Source organism: Zingiber officinale, chromosome 7A (genome assembly GCF_018446385.1).
Source record: "Zingiber officinale cultivar Zhangliang chromosome 7A, Zo_v1.1, whole genome shotgun sequence".
Lineage (NCBI taxonomy): Eukaryota > Viridiplantae > Streptophyta > Magnoliopsida > Zingiberales > Zingiberaceae > Zingiber > Zingiber officinale.
The window spans coordinates 41887346-41905608 of NC_055998.1; positions in this window are offsets into that span (position 1 = coordinate 41887346).

An 18263-nucleotide genomic window follows, 5' to 3' on the forward strand; every position below is an offset into this window, starting at 1 on the left:
TAGTTTGCTCCTTTGCACCTGCAAGATACGTTAGTCCCAAACACTATCCTGCAATACAAAGTTAGCACAATAAATATGATAAATGAAGTATAGACAGTCTCCTGATTGTCCGAGTCTGACTTCGGGTTTCCAACCGGAAATCCTAGGTCGACCCGACGCCTACTGTTCCCTCTACGGGGAACGCGTCCTCACCTACTCCACTCAGGAGATTTACCTGTTGCCAGTGCGATCCTCCAGATCGACTGGACTTTTGCTCAGCACTCGATACTTCCGGACTTTCTGCTGGACATCCGCTTCCCGGCTAGTCCAGACTTTCACCTGGTTCGCGACACCAGGACTTTCCACCTAGGGTTACCACCCCCTAGGACTTTTGCCTGAAGTCATCGACCTGCCAAGACTTTCCGCATAGGGTTACCACCCCCTATGACCTAGGGTTACCACCCCTAGGGTTTTTCCCTTTGCCTAACCGCAGCTAGGGCTTTCCTGACATCCTCAAGTAGACTTGTTAGAAAAGAAAACACCTTAACTTTGAATCCTTTGCCATTATCAAAACACAAGTTCGATCGTCGGATGCTTCCCGCACCAACAATCTCCCCCCTTTTTGATTATGGCAACTCAAATTGAAAGTTAAGTAAACAAATGAATAGAAAAACATTTTAACACAGGCAAATCTGCTAAGTATAGATGAACAAAAATTGACCAGAGCAAATTCGCTAAAGTGACCTATATGCTCCCCCTTAACTTTTGCTCCCCCTTAGCTATTAATTTGAATTTTACAATTTGCTTCTTACAAAATGACCAAATTTTATAAAGTGACCTATATGCTCCCCCTTAACTTTTGCTCCTCTTTAACTATTAATTTGAATTTTACAGTTTGCTACTCTCCCCCTTTGCCATATATCAAAAATGGGCAATAATAGACATTTGATTGACTAGATTTTAAATGTGCAACATTATAAAACTGTTGGGGAGTGTATGTCTTTGAGTTAAGGTTTGAAAAATTGTACAGGATTTTACTAAGGTCAACAGGTTAGCTAAGTTCAACAGGGTTAATGTCAAGTTTTAGGATAAGGTTATTCATTCAAGCTCAGTTGGTCCTTAAGTCCAAGCAAGAGTCATGTTCACTAGATTGATTTACTAGGTATCAGAGCCCTAAAGAGCAAAATATTCTTAACTAGAAAATTGAGTAACCTTTGCCAACTGTCTAACCTTTAGTTACTTGCTGATTGTCTACAGGACAACAACTTTCACTTGGTTAGTCAAGTTAAGTTACTTTGGTCCAGATAGATTTGATCGCCAAAGGGTAGGGTCCTACTCGGGTAACACAAGAACGTACACTCAGACTCCTTAAGCTCTAGGCTGGTGCGAAGTAGGGAGGGTGTCAGCTGAAGATCAGTACCACCAACTCTGGTGGAATAAGTTCTATCATCATCCTTTTCAAGGTTGTGATAGAACTGGGCACGCAGATTTTGGTTGACTGTAGTGGTACAGTCAACCAATTTATCTAGATGATAGTGATTTATCATCTCGATAGTGGGTTGACAGAATTGGGACAAAAATTCTCGACCAATATACCTAGGTTTAATTGACTCAAAAGTATACCTAGAGAAATCTATCCTATGCTGTTCCGAGGGGAATCTCGGGTCCGTGGAAGGGGCCCTAGCTTGTGTGGTATCCACAATACGACGCTTCCTATTTTTGACATTATACAAGAAAAATTGCAAAGCTAGCAAAGAATGTAGAAAATAAACGATTGAAGAGGGTTTAGATTATACCTAGGAGGCATAGTTAGGAGTGAAGGGGAAGGAGACGGGTAGAAGGCGCCTTGGTTGAGAGGAATCGCAAAAATCGGCTTGCTGCAAAAACACGAACAGAAACAAAAAGAAATGCTTCTGTTCGTGACAAGAAGAAGGGTTTAAGGCGCCTTAAGGTCTCTTTAGGGCGCCTTTGGAGGCGCCTTAAGGGATCCTTAAGGCTCCTTAAGTGGGCGGCGGGAAATTTCCCGTCGCTGCTTGAGGGTGCCTCCTCTTAGATGGAGGCGCCTTCAGATGCTACCTCTTAGATGCAGGCGCCTTCAGATGCTACGTGTCCAATGTTTTTTTTTTTTTTTTTAAATCAACATATTTCTTACATGATATAGATTAGTTTTGATAAGGATAATTAAAAATTAAATAGTCTTAAAGTTGGAAAGAAATTTTAAATATGGTTTTAGAGTTAAATAATTTTGAAATAGTTTTTTTGAAATTTAAGTTTTAAAATAATTTTGAATTTTAAGTTTTAAAATAATTTTGAAATTTAAGTTTTTAAAATAATTTTGAGATTTAAGTTTTTAAAATAATTTTGAAATTTAAGTTTTTAAAATAATTTTGAAATTTAAGTTTTTAAAATAATTTTGAAATTTAAGTTTTTTAAAATAATTTTTGAAATTTAAATTTTTGAATAATTTTGAAATTCAAGTTTTTAAAATAATTTTGAAATTTAACTTTTTAAAATAATTTTGAAATTTAAGTTTTTGAAATAATTTTGAAATTTAAGTTTTAAAATAATTTTGAAATTTAAGTTTTAAAATAATTTTGAAATTTAAGTTTTAAAATAATTTTTAAATTTAAGTTTTAAAATAATTTTTAAATTTGAGTTTTTAAAATAATTTTGAAATTTGAGTTTTAAAATAATTTTTAAATTTGAGTTTTAAAATAATTTTGAAATTTGAGTTTTAAAATAATTTTTACATTTTAGTTTTTAAAATAATTTTTAAATTTGAGTTTTAAAATAATTTTGAAATTCGAGTTTTAAAATAATTTTGAAATTCGAGTTTTAAAATAATTTTTAAATTTGAGTTTTTAAAATAATTTTTAAATTTGAGTTTTTTTTAAATAATTTTGAAATTTGAGTTTTTTTTTTAAAATAATTTTGAAATAAAGGTAATTAATTTAATTTTAATTTCTTAGTTATCTCACCTGATCTAGATTGTCAATCAGGGAATCCTATAGTTGTTGTGAGATGAATTATTGTTGAATTTAAGAGTTTGGTTTAACTTTGTGTTAGATTCAGGTTTAGTTTTGGGTTCAACAAGTAAGCATTCTTTGGATAAACTTCTGGGCTATGGTGAGTCACACGGAGCTCATTAAAGTAACCATGCCTTCGAGGTTTTCCAAATAGTCCTACCCATTGAACTTAATACTAATCCTTGGTCTAACTAGTTAGGATCCATTTAAGGGTAGCTTTGGTCAGTTCGACTTGGCCAAATGTACCAGGTCGAAGCCATATCTTCCTAGACATGCGATGCCCAAGTTTCCCTAACATACTATCATCCAAAAACTTCACCGGTACTGTGGTTAAAGTTAAACTCAGCCCTTTTTAAACTATCCTTAATTAACCTACCGGGTAATCTACTCTTGTTTTACCCATTTCGGGTAAATTAGGTTCAGTTACCCTGTCGGGTAGTTCAGTTGGAGGTGCCAGCTAGTTTGGATCCACCATCTATTTTTGAATTTTGGATTTGGAATTTTAATTTCGAATTTAATTTTGATTTTGAATTTTGATTTTGAATTTGAATTTTTAATTTTTAATTTAATTTCAAAATTTTTAATTTTTTTTTTAATTTTGATTTTGAATTTTTAATTTAATTTCGAATTTTTTAATTTGAATTTAAAATTTAAAATTTAATTTTGAATTTTTTAATTTTGATTTTGAATTTAAAATTTAATTTTGAATTTTTTAATTTTGATTTTGAATTTAAAATTTAATTTCAAATTTTTTAATTTTGATTTTGAATTTAATTTCAAAATTTTAATATCGTTTTCCTTTTATCTTTCCCAGGATCATAGCCTCGATCTGGTCCATCGAGGTAGTGTATTTGATCCTTCGGAACCCAGTATTGGCCAAGTCCAACTTGATTGATTAATTTAGACTTGGGGACCGATGCTTGGACTAATTTACTACCTTGTTTGTTTATTAAGGATAAATAAGATCTATATTTCTTTTTACTTTTATATCCCAGTCCAGTTCTGTTGTAGACGGCTCTTTGTGTTCCAAGAATTAGGTCCAAATTCTTGGATCCCAGAGAAAACCGTTCTAACATATTTTTTAAGTCTTTTACCTGATTTTTCAAGCTAGAGTTTTCTTTCTCAAGTTTTTGAACTTGAGTTGAATTTCCAGTTTGAACTTGATCAGGTAAGGAATTAGTGTTTGACACTTCTTTAAGGACAACTACCTCCTTTAGAAGTGATTTAATCCTAAGGTTTGATTTAGCTAGTTTGCGAAGTAAGTAATTAACTAAATTGTTAAGCCTTCGAATACTTACATTGGATTCTGGCTCTTCTGAAATGGATGCAGATCCGTGGCTTTGCTCGGACTCGGCTTTTGACTCGCTCTCGATGATCTGGTCCCGGGCCATCAGTGCGAGTAGACTTGTTTGATCAATTTCATCGTCATCGTCCACTGAAGAAGATTTGTCCCAAGTTGCTTTCAGGGCCTTCTTTCTTCTTTGCTTTTTGGCCTCCTTTTGGTTGGGACAGTTGGCTTTGATATGCCCCTTCTGGTTGCACCCGTAACAAGTGACTTCGAATTTTACCTTTGAGTTCGGTTGGGCCTCCCTGGACTGAACTGCCTTCTTCAGATCTTTCTTGTTGAAGCCCTTCTTCTTCTTGTAGAGCTTCTTCACAAGGTTCACGAGTTCGCTGGTCAATTCATCCTCTGAATCTTCTGAGTCGGATTCGTCTTCTGATTCCAATTCAATTTTTCGCAGTACTCTTGATTCCCGTGTTCGACTCGTACCTGCAACCAAAGCAATACCCTTCTCGGATGGCTGTGCATTAGTTTGTTCATGAAGTTCAAATTCAGAAAATAACTCGTCTAACTTTAAAGAAGATAAGTCTTTAGAGACCTTGTAGGCATCTACCATTGATGCCCACAATGTACTCCTTGGAAACGAATTTAATGCGTACCTTATGACATCCCTGTTTTTGACTTTCTGTCCAATTGCATGAAGAGAGTTAAGAATGTCCTGGATGCGTGCGTGCAGCTGGCTCGCCGTCTCACCTTCCTGCATTTTTAAATTATATAATTTATTAAATAATAAATCACGCTTACTTACCTTGGTTTCTGAGGTGCCCTCGTGAAGTTCGATCAGTTTCTCCCAGAGTTCCTTTGCGGTTGAAAAGGGACCGACTCTGTTGAGTTCCTCCTTGGTAAGACCGCACTGGATGGTGCAGGTAGCTTTGGCGTCGGCTTCCACCTTTTTGATGAAGGCTAGTTCCCAGTTCTCACAGGATGTAGGCTTACCGTCTGTATCAGTTGGTAGTTGAAGTCCTGTCTTGACTATCATCCAGGTGTCGAACTGGATCTTCAGATATATCTCCATTCTCCCCTTCCAATATCCGAAGTCTTCTCCGGAAAATAGTGGGGGACGAACAGTGCTATATCCTTCTTGTTGAGTCATTTTAGACCTAGATAAGCAAAAACAAAAAGATCTATTCCAAGACTGTGTCTTGGATTAGTAGTGCGGGAAGAAAAAAATAACGAGCTCAAGTGGTATTGACCAACTTTGAGCAATACTGATAAAAAAAAATTAGAACTTTAGCTAATTAGCTAATTTCTAATTGACTCCGAAACAAAATACCACAAAAAAAAACGTTTTGAATGGTGGTTGCACCACTTCAAAACAACCCCGCTCTGATACAAATTGTTGGATTGAGACGCGCTAGAGGGGGGGTGGATAGCGCTCGTGGATATTTCGTTTTTCAAATCGGAAAACTATTGGAGTTTAAAATACGCAGCGGAATAAAGAACAAACACACAGAGAGACACGAGAGATTTTACTTCGTTCGGAGCCTAAGGCGACTCCTACTCGAAGGCCCGCGATCCTTGATCGCTTTCCGTGGGAAACAACTATAAGCTCGTTAAAAGATTACAATTATGAGTACAAAAGGCTATAAGTATTATACCGACAACAAGAAAAGCTAAATCTGAAGCTTCGGGTCATCGGGCACTTGTAGCAGCACTTCGGAGCGTCTTTTGGAGCAGCACGTTGATGGGATATCACTTGGTATTCGTTGTTCTGATGTGCTGGTCGAAACCCCCTTATAAAGGGTGTTCAAGGCATCGTGAAGGCTGTTCAAGGCGCCTCCATGCTGCCGAGTCCTCCGCGTGGATCAAGCTTGAACTGGTCGAAGTTCATCTGCTTAAGGCGCCTTCTGCCTTCTTCAAGGCGCCTCCAATGGTGCTTCGCAGCCAGCTCAGCTTGTGCACCCGAGGCGCCTCCAAGCTCCATGGAGGCCCCTCGGACACTGTTCATCCGAGGCTTTAGTTGCTCTTTTGCACCTGCAAGATACGTTAGTCCCAAACACTATCCTGCAACACAAAGTTAGCACAATACATATGATAAATGAAGTATATACAGTCTCCGGACTGTCCGAGTCTGACTTCGGGTTTCCAACCGGAAACCCTAGGTCAACCCGACGCCTACTGTTCCCTCTACGGGGAACGCGTCCTCACCTACTCCACTCAGGAGATTTACCTGTTGCCAGTGCGATCCTCCAGATCGACTGGACTTTTGCTCAGCACTCGATACTTCCGGACTTTCTACTGGACATCCGCTTCCCGGCTAGTCCAGACTTTTACCTAGTTCGCGACACTAGGACTTTCCACCTAGGGTTACCACCCCCTAGGACTTTTGCCTGAAGTCATCGACCTGCCAAGACTTTCCGCATAGGGTTACCACCCCCTATGACCTAGGGTTACCACTCCTAGGGTTTTTCCCTTTGCCTAACCGCAGCTAGGGCTTTCCTGACATCCTCAAGTAGACTTGTTAGAAAACAAAACACCTTAACTTTGAATCCTTTTCCATTATCAAAACACAAGTTCGATCGTCGGATGCTTCCCGCACCAACAAATACTTCCAATAAATCCTAATAGACACAAGTGTACCCATAAATCATATATATTCCATAAGATACCTTGAATCTTACATCGAACACATCTGCACATATCATAACTTAGATTAAATCGACAAAATACCTCCAATAAATCAATTAGACACATACGTCTAACCACTCGGGTATAATCTACTAAAAACCCACAACCATCATAACTGGAAATGTATACCCACAATAATCATCATCTGGACAAATATACACCCACTACATGTAATTTAACCGTCTATCATAGAACTCCTATATCACATAATAATCAAGTGTATAAACTACACAGGTATGTAAAATCAGCATATTTAATCAAGTCTACCACACCAACCCTATGCTACCTACCCTCATGGTTTAGGGGTATAACTAAATAAAATCAAACATAAAGATCATACAGGAATACGCAATCATAGACAATCCAACTAGGTACATACAGTCTAAAACTAAAGTAGCCATGGAATAGGATACATCGAACCCCTATAGACTGACCAAGCCAACAATGGTATATGGCTAATTCAGTCTTTTCCACGTCAGTACGAGTCATATACTCAAATGTGCTCTAGATACCTAACTAAGCACAAATAATCCAAATATTCGAACCTCTAAAAATAGAGTATGACAGTCCCCTACTGATCGGACCAACATAACTAAATCGGTCATCTACTAACTAATCAAGAATACACTAATCCGTCACAAGCAACTAAGGTATATCAATCTATGACTACCCAAGTCGACAAACGTAAATCAGTCTTCTACTGACCGACCTAACAAGAGTAAATCAATGTTTACTGATGAAATTAACTAAAAATAAATGATATACTACTGGCTAAGTCAACATAAAGATATAGATACTATCCACTACCCAGCTAATAATAGCAGAGGCTGGTATGTGCCTCAATCTGCTAACCAACTAGTAATAACAGAAACTAAAAACTACTGGTGTATGATATGAAAAATCACAAGAAATTGTAACCATTAATCTCTATTAAGGTCGATCATCATCAATAGCTAACCCATCATATGTAATATGTCTACAACATCAGACAGATACCAGATACAAAGTGCTATTACATGTCATAAACTGTAATAGTCAACGGTACATATACTAACCCAAATGTAGGATAACAGTATACCAACATACCTCCTATAGCTTGGGGATGTCCTATTGCTACCAGGTCCCAAAACCCGAAAAGTCACATCGAGAAGACCAAAACACGAAATTCGAAACACAGGGAAAATAAGACTCGTAAGCCGATCTCTGATACCAAATAAATTGGTATCAGGTAAATCTCGAAAATTCAGAACACATAGCAAGTATCGTAACCTGCTCTGATACCACTAAATTGTCACGCCCCAGAGGAGTCCCTGTTCGAAGAAATTTCGGCAGCACCTCCCCTGTATGGGTGACAATCTGAAGCATTTATACAAAGCCCTCAGGGCCACATATACCTCGGCCAACACGGCCGAAACAATAACAGTAATAAAAATATAACACAAAGTCATCCACGTAGTTTATGTCATCAGCCCACTCGGCTGGAACAAAAATCCAAAACACAGCAGAAAAATGATAGAAAACCAAAATACATGACATGCTAGCCGGCTAGGCTTACCACACCACAAAACACCACTCCGGAAACAAAACTGAAACACAAGCTAGATACACAAATACCAAAGTACAAATGAACAACAACGAAGACAGATCTTCTGAGGTGACATGGGGACCAGCAGGCAGGATACTCCAAGCGACATCATAAACAACCTGGTACCTGAAAAAGATAGTGTCCACGGGGGTGAGTTCAACAACTCAGCGAATACCAATAGACATGCCTAGTAAGATATATCTAATAGCAATAAACATGGAATACAGCTTCCTAATCATATATAGGAAATATGCAAAACTGAAAGGTAACTGAGGAAGCTGTACTCAATAGGAACTCCTATCCAAACAAAAGGGTCGTCAAACCAGATACACACTATGCCTCCTATATGCATGTCACACAAATGCATCCACCAAAATGCAGCATATAAGTGCAGCAAATACAAGCAAATAAATGCAATAAATGCATATGGTGCTAATGACATGGTCACCCCTGACGCCAGTCAGTCATCTCACACACAAATGGTGAGACTGGGTGGGTAGGGCTGTGACAACCGTGCACTCTGACGTCACTGCTCCTGATGAGTGACCGAATGGACGGGATGTTGTCGGAGTACACACATACTCCTACCCTAAATCATAAATGGGGGAGCGCAATGCTCTTATCTCCCGGTACACCATGACGGGGATGATCCCTGACGTGCTACCACGCTGCGTCACACTACCCATGAGCGGACCAACGGAGCACCGAACAGAGCAAAACTGACGTGCTACCACGCTGCGTCACGCTACCCATGAGCGGACCAACGGAGCACCGAACAGGGATGAAACTGGCGATATGCTCTACAATAATGGAGCAGCCTATCATGCAGCATGCAATCATACGAATGGTGCATGACACTAAGCATGACAATATCCTGAACCAAATCCATATATATATATAAAAATGTATACCTTAGTACAAGTAAGTCAAATCTACAGATCTAGGGTATACAGGTCCCCTATGGTATAACAACCTAGGTCCAGAACATATCCACCTCCATAAAATATGTACCAACAATATACATGGACCAAAGCAAAAAGTCTAGGTACACAAATCAGATATGATAGAAAAACATAGGTATTAGATAATCTAGATACACATGCCAGAATATAAAATCCAGAACCTAATCCTAACCTCAGTAAGGTATGGTATGTCACTTACTCTAGGAACTAAGGTACTCATGGCAATAATCGTGAAACGTAAACATGGATACATAACAAACACCCAACAGAACATGCTATGGGTAACAAACAGTGACATACCAAAGGCAAACATGATTATTGCTTGTAACTATAAAATACTATGCATATCCAATTGACAATATCATAAAAGATAAGTCAAGCGGTACCCGCCTCTAATATAGATCGAGCTAATCAACCTCTATGTCGAAGTGTTCGTCCCGAATCCGAATCCTGTAATAAATCGTACGGTTTAGCTAAGTTTTACTGTAAAGAAAATAGCTAAACCAAAATCCCCCCCTTTTTTTTTTACCATGAACCCTAATTATTCCAAATCTCCGTTTTAAGTGATACTAAAGCAGGGATAAATTCTTCCTCTATTTAAATCCAAATAATTATTCCTTCCATATTGGCATACTACAATTATCCAACAAACATGAACCAACAATTATATACCAATAATAGTAACTCATGTAAATCAAAATCCCTACACCATACCTCAATCTCACAGCCCCTATTAATGCTGGAACAAGGGGAGCTGGATGGGAGTGGTTGCAATGTTAGAGTTGTTTGCTGCTGGAAGTTGGCTGTTGGCTGCTTGAATCTAGGGTAAACAGCTAGACAAGAACACCACAACAAACCTCCCTCTGAATTCCTCTCCAATCTTGACCTAACTCAACAGCAAAGAAAAGAATCAACAAGTGAAGATCACAGATCAAATCAGGGAATAGGGACTACCAGTCAAAACTAACCTAATTTAAGAAACTAAATCCTCACACCACAAACAGAAAAAAAATGGAATCGAGATCTTGACTTACCCCTGGATCTCGATCAGTGAAGTGGAAGAAAAGAAATTTGGCACCCAGAAACTAGGGCATGAGGATCTGCCGGGTCGACTGTGATAGTGGCCGGTGGCAAGGGGAAATCAGGATGTCTGCACTAGGGCAGAGAACCCGATCAGGAGAAGAAGAGGGTGATGTGCGGCTGATCAAATCTCGGGCTCGGCTTGGATGTGGCTTCCGACCGAGCGGGGAGACGGCACATCCCGATCTCAGTGGTGGAGACAGGGAAAAAGAAAGGAAGAGGGGGAGAGGAGATGCTCAGCCGCCGGCTCTCTGTTTCCTGGTGTCGTCGGCGTCGGCAGAGAAGAGGGAGGCAGCGAAGGTTTGCGGCGCTAGTTAGGGCACGACAAGGGGAAATTCGGCGGAGAAGGGAAACTCGGGCTTCTGTGTCGCGGGGAAAAAAAATCGGGAGAAGAAAGAAAATAAAGTGAAAAAGAAAAAGAAAAAGAAATAAAACTTTTCCACGATTAAATGGGGTAGCCTAAACAGGCTTTCCCGGGGCCCCGTTTTTATCCCCATAACCTGAGCCATACGATCTCCGAAAAAATTCCCAAAAAATCTCCAAAAATTTCGGAAAATTCCCTTATCATTATTCGCCATTTTTTGATATTTTACACATAAAGGGAAATTAGATGGAGAATGGGTTCATATGATGAACCAAGAGGATTAGGTTCATATGATGAACCAAATTAGATTAAGAGTAATCCAAATTTGACTAATTGAGTTGGACTCAATTTGATTCATGTGTCCAATGAGTCTAATTTAGATTATAACTCATTAAATCAATTTAGTTTAATGAATAGAGATTCATTAAATCAAATTGTCTTGAATCAATGGTTAGATTTGATCAACCATGGGAGAATTTATGTTAAGTTTGACATGACTTGAGAGGGAAGATGAAGAGTCAAGTTTGACTTGACCTTGACTTTACCAAATGCCATGTCATTGTGACTTGGCATAGGGTCGGCCAATGATGATGTGCCACATCATCAAGGTTGGCTTATGTGTGTGCCACCTCATGAGGGAGACCAATATCCATGACTCTTGGTATCCCATGGAGGTTTATAACCTCTCCATGAAGTGGCCGGCCACTTGATTGCAAGTGAATGCAATTGTGTGCTCATTCACACCTTCTTCTTCCTCATCTCTTCCTCTCTACTCTCCCTCTAACTCCATTGCCGTGAGACACAAAGATTGCTAGCACACTCTAGTGTCTTTTCTCTATCTCGTTGTTCGTGTGGATACATATAGAGGAGTGTTCACTTGACACTCTCGAGATCCGGCAACCTTGGACGAGTGGGATAAGCGAAGGGCTTTGCATCAAAGGTATAAAATCTCTACCATGTAGATCTAGAGTAGATCTAGGATAGAAATAAGTACATGAATTTATTTTAATCTTCGCACAGATCTAGTGGCAAGACTTCGGGGTTTCTGCAACGTAGAAAGCGGTTTTTGCGACCCGAAAGTCCCAACAGTGGTATCCGAGCCACGTGCGAAGCATGTACTTGTTTCATTTTGTATTTTTATGAAAAATTATAGATCTGTAAGTTTATGTGATTTTATTATTTTTATGGATTTTGTGGGTATTTTTCTTGTAAAGGCGAAGCAACAAGTGTTTGGGCACTTGTAGGCTTCGACTACCGAGAAACACTTTCCGAAACGGCAAGGTCTCGTCCAAAATGTTTTGGGAAAGCAACTTAAGGCACTGTTAAATCGTCGTGGGACACTCGTGAGACTTATTTCATGAGAAGGGGTATTGCCCCTAACCCCGCAAGGGGCATTGTCCCACGATCGCGCCCAAAAACTGCTATACGGGACCGCCGGGAAGTTGTAACTCATAAAATTGTAAAAAATAGTAATAAAATTATAGAAATTTATGGAAATTACATAATTTTGAATTATGTATAATTTTGTGATGGGCATGGGCCAAAGAACCCAATTTGATTGGAAATATGTGTTGTAATTTATAATATGGCATCCACGCCATTTTTGTGTGATTGTGTGTGTTGTATTTGATACGCGACCTACGCGTCGTGCCTTTCTAATTTAATTCTTGTTGTAAATAGATTTTAAACTCGAATGTAACTCGAGTTTCAAATTTTTAATGTACAAAAATGAAGCGGTGGAAGGTCCACTCGAGACGAAGTTACGAGGAGGGTGCAAACAACACATGGCGGTCAAAGGGAGGAGCTTGAAGAAGTTGTTGCCCCTAGGTTGACTGTCCGATCTTCTCATTGGCTTGAGATGATCGTAGTAGGGTCATGACCTAATCAAAATTTAATTAATTGCTTGTGTGTATGTGATGCATGCTAGAGTAGAGTAATTAATTAGTGCCTTAACGATTAGATTAGATCTTAATCGCGTATATGATACATTTTAATGATTAGATTAGATCTTAATCGCGTATATGATACATCTTAATGATTAGATTAGATCTTAATCGTGTATATGATACACATTAATGATTGGATTAGATCTTAATCGCGTCAACTTGAAATGCCTACCACGTTTTGATACCCATCACTACCTCGATCACATGTTGTTGTTGAATCTGCCAAAGTAGAGCAACACATATAATCTTGGTAGGGCGCTAAGGAGCAATCTTGGTCCCACCTATCAAAGCTTGGGTGAGTACAAATTGAATTAGATTGAGTAAAACTAGTTAACTCAATTAGATCGGGTTTAACTATAGGCATTTTTTCAATGGTTGGAAGATAGGTCAAAATCACATTTATATTTACTCTTGAGCGATTTAGCCAAAGCTAACTCAAGTTTTAATATACATGCGGATCTTGATCCTATAAACAAGAGTTGCATAGAGATGTAATTGGTAATTAGTTACCTACCGATCATACTAAGTCTTAGGCGATTTAGCCAAAGCTAACTCAAGGCGTAGTATAACATGGATCTTGTCCCGCAAGAATTATAGCTAGTTGGTTATAATCTAGTGAGTGTGGTTTGACCACATCCATGACTCGATTCCACAAAAGTTCTATAATTCAATGGGAGCATCATTTAATTAAAGGCCTAATTAAATGATTAGTAGAATATGATATTTATTTTCTACATTTTTCTGTTGTAGATTGTCATGTCGACAAACACGAACATCTTCTCTCTGCGTTCTGTCCTTGATAAGGACAAGCTCAATGGAGCTAATTTCCTGGATAGGTACAGGAATCTGAGAATAGTTCTCACTCAAGAAAGAAAACTGTACGTCCTGGAGCAGTCCACTCCCGAGGCACCTCCTGCCACTGCCACGTGAGCTGACAGAGATGCTTATAAGAAGCATCAAGATGACGCATTAGATGTGTCATGTCTCATGCTCGCAACCATGGACTCTGAGCTTCAGAAGCAACACGAGTTAATGGGTGCTTATGATATGGTTGAACATCTTCGTCAACTATATCAAGGAGAAGCAAGGCATGAGAGATTTGAGATCTCTAAGGCACTATTTTAGTGCAAGATGCAAGACGGTATTCCCGTAGGCCCATATGTACTCAAGATGATTCGGTACATAGAGAACCTACAGAGGTTGGGATTCCCACTTGGCTAAGAGCTGGCCACTGACTTGATCTTGCAATCCTTGCCAGAAAGTTACAGTCAATTTGTCATGAATTACAACATGAACGAAATTGACAAGCCACTGCCTGAGCTTCTGAGTATGTTGAGAATTGCTGAGCTCAACCTTAAAAAGGTTAAGACCAACTCCATTTTGATGGTACAAAGGCACAAAGGCAAGGGCAAGCCTAAAGGTAAGGGAAAGTCCCAAGCCAAGGGCAAAGGCAAGGCATTGAAACCCAAAGGAGGGGTTTCCAAGTATTCTACCTGCTTCCACTGCGGTCAGACCGGGCACTGGAAGAGGAACTACAAAGTTTAACTGGAAGATCTTAAGAAGAAGAGAAGTGAGACTTCCACTTTAGGTATATATGTTATCGAAGTCAATCTCTCTATTTCTTCATCGTGGGTATTAGATTCCGGATGGGCTTCTCACATTTGTACTAATGTATAGGCGTTGAGAAATAGCAAGGCATTGACGAAGGGCGAGATAGACCTACGAGTAGGAAATGGAGCACGGGTTGCTGCTGTTGCGGTAGGGACTTACTATATATCTCTACCCTCTGGGCTTGTACTAGAATTAGATGATTGTTGTTATGTGCCTGCTCTTACTAAGAACATTATATCAGTTTTTTGTTTAGACAAGAAAGTCTTTTCATTTATAATAAAGAATAAATGTTGTTCAGTTTATTTAAATGATAGGTTCTATTGTAGTGCACCTCTGATTAACGGACTCTATATTCTAGACTTAGAGAACCCCATCTATAATATAAATACCAAAAGGTTCAAATCAAATGAAATGAACCAAACCTATCTCTGGCACTGTCGCTTAGGTCATATAAATGACAAACGCTTATCCCTGCTCCATAAAGATGGTTTGCTGGACTCATTTGATTTTGAATCATATGAGACATGCGAGTCATGTCTACTGGGCAAGATGACCAAGACTCCCTTTAGTGGACACAACGAGAGAGTGAATGACTTGCTAGGACTTATACATAGTGATGTATGTGGCCCCTTCAATGTTACTGTCAGAGGTAGTTATAGGTACTTCATTACATTTACTGATGATTTCAGTAGGTATGGTTATGTGTATCTGATGACACATAAGTCAGAATCCTTTGAAAAGTTCAAAGAATTCAAGAATAAAGTACAAAACCAGCTTGGCAGAGTATTAAGATACTTTGATCAGATCGAGGTGGTGAATACCTTAGCCATAAGTTTCGTGACTATCTAGCTGAGTGTGGGATTCTATCCCAACTCACTCCTCTTGGAACACCACAGTGGAATGGTGTATCCGAAAGAAGGAATCGTACCCTATTAGATATGGTACGGTCTATGATGAGTCATACAGATCTTCCTATGTCTCTTTGGGGCTATTCTTTAGACACAACAACCTTCATACTTAACCATGTTCCATCCAAGGCTGTGATAAAAACACCATATAGGATATGACTAGGAGAGATGCCCAGGTATCTTTTATGAGGATTTGGGGTTGTGAGGCTTACGTTCGATGTCAAGTCTCGGACAAATTGGGACCCAAATCTGATAAATGTTATTTTATTGGATATCCCAAGGAAACGAAGGGATATTACTTCTACATTCCCAATCAACATAAAGTAGTTGTGGCTAAGACTGGGGTATTTTTAGAAAGGAACTTTATTTCTAGAAAAACTAATGGGAGTACGTTCAATCTTGAAGAAGTTCAAGATATGGACCATAGCACTGAAGCCTTGATGGAAGTTGAACTGGAACCACAAAGTGTTGTGGATGATGAGATTGTTCCACAAGGAGTTGAGGAATAACAACCAGTTCAAGTAGACATACATCTTCGCAGGTCTGATAGGGTACGTCGTCAGCCTGAGAGATACTCATTTCTCTTGTCTGACCATGATAACGTTATGCTCGTTGAGAATGAGCCTACCTCCTATCAGGAAGTTGTGATGAAACCAGATTTTGAGAAGTGGCTAGAGGCCATGAGATCCGAGATGCAATCCATGTACACCAACCAAGTATGGACTTTGGTTGATCCACCTAAAGGTATCAAACCCATTGGGTAAAAGTGGGTCTTTAAGAGAAAGACTGACATGGATGGACTTATTTATAAAGTTCATTTAGTAGCTAAAGGTTTCAAGCAAATTCATGGTATTGACTATGATGAAACCTTTTCTCCAGTAGCGATGTTTAAGTCCGTTCGGATCATGCTTGCTATTGCAGCATACCATGATTATGAGATCTAGCAGATGGATGTTAAAATCGTGTTTCTGAATGGAAACTTATTCAAGGATGTGTACATGACACAACCTGAGGGTTTTGTAGATCCACAGCATACAGGCAGAGTATGCAAGCTGTATAAGTCCATTTATGGGCTAAAGCAAGCTTCTCGGAGCTGGAATCTTTGATTTGATGATGTGATCAAATAGTTTGGTTTCATCAAGAATGAAGATGAATCCTGTGTCTACAAGAAGGTTGTTGGGAACACAGTTGTATTCCTTGTATTGTATGTGGATGACATACTACTCATTGGGAATGACATCCTTTTGCTGCTGTCTATCAAGACTTGGCTGGGGAATTGTTTTTCAATGAAAGGCATAGGTGAAGCAGCCTGTATTCTAGGCATAAAGATCTATGGAGATAGATCTAAGAGATTGCTTGGCCTAAGTTAGAGTATATATGTTGACAAGGTATTACTACGGTTAGCCATGCATAATTCTAAGAAAGGATTTCTGCCGATGTCACATGGTGTGAGTCTTTCGAAAACTCAAAGTCCCTCTTCTAGAGAGGAGAGAGACCGCATGGATAAGATCCCTTATGCTTCAGCCATTGAATCTATCATGTACGCCATGTTATGTACTCGTCCTGATGTTTCATATGCTTTGAGCATGACGAGCAGATACCAGTCAGATCCAGGTGAGTGTCACTAGATAACGGTCAAGAATATTCTTAAGTACTTGAGAAGGACTAAAGAATATTTCTTGATATATGGAGGTAATGATGAGCTAGCTGTAAAGGGTTACAGTGATGATAGATTCCAAACTGACAAGGATGACTATAGATCGCAGTCTGGGTTCGTGTTTTGCTTGAATGGTGGTTCTATGAGCTAGAAGAGTTTGAAGCAGGACACAGTTGCTGATTCTACAATAGAGGCCGAGTATATTGCTACATCAAAAGCAGCAAAGGAGGCAGTTTGGATCCACAAGTTCATTACTGAGCTTGGGGTGATTCCTAGCATTGCATATCCTATTGAGCTCTATTGTGACAACAATAGAGCAATTGCGCAGGCTAAGGAAACTCGCTCACACCAGCGGACCAAACACATACTACGGCGCTTCCATCTCATTCGAGAGATCATCGATAGAGGAGATGTGAAGATTTGCAGAGTACCCACAGAAGCTAACGTCGCTGATCCCTTGACCAAGGCTTTGGCACAGAGAAATCATGATGGTCACACAAGGTCATTGGGCCTTAGAGCCTACACTGATTTGCACTAGTGCTAGTGGGAGATTGTTAGTTAGAGCCCAAGAGCCAATCATATGATGATTGTTGTATGGACTCGATGTATCATATTCCTATATATATATATATATATATATAAAGGCATTTCTTTATGGTTATTATGCTTACTTGTATTGGTGCGAGATAACTAAGTATAATAGCGTCCCTGAGTAGAAGGTTCATATCTATATCAATCGATTGGTTGAATCGATAGTGAGATGATATAGAGAATACTATTATTAATCATTCCTAGTCAAGTATTAAGATTCAGGGACAATGTTAATGCGACGAGACTTGCATGTAGGTCAACTCGATGACTTGATCTCACAAGTCATGTATATAGAGATATCAAGTTGACACATGGGTATGCATTGGAGAATGTATACTGAATGACCCACCATGAGAAAGTATCATGGATCGTTATATGAGTGTCATATACTTTCTCATGTGACTATTATTATGATTATCAGTCCTTGGACCTGAAGTCACCATGGTTCCCTTCATAAGGAGTTACATACTTTGGCTTCGTCAAACGTCACTCGTAACTGGGTGGACTATAAAGGCGATTACTGGGTATGTAACAAATTATGCAAAGGGATGTGAGTGATGTAGATGGGATCTATCCCTCCTATA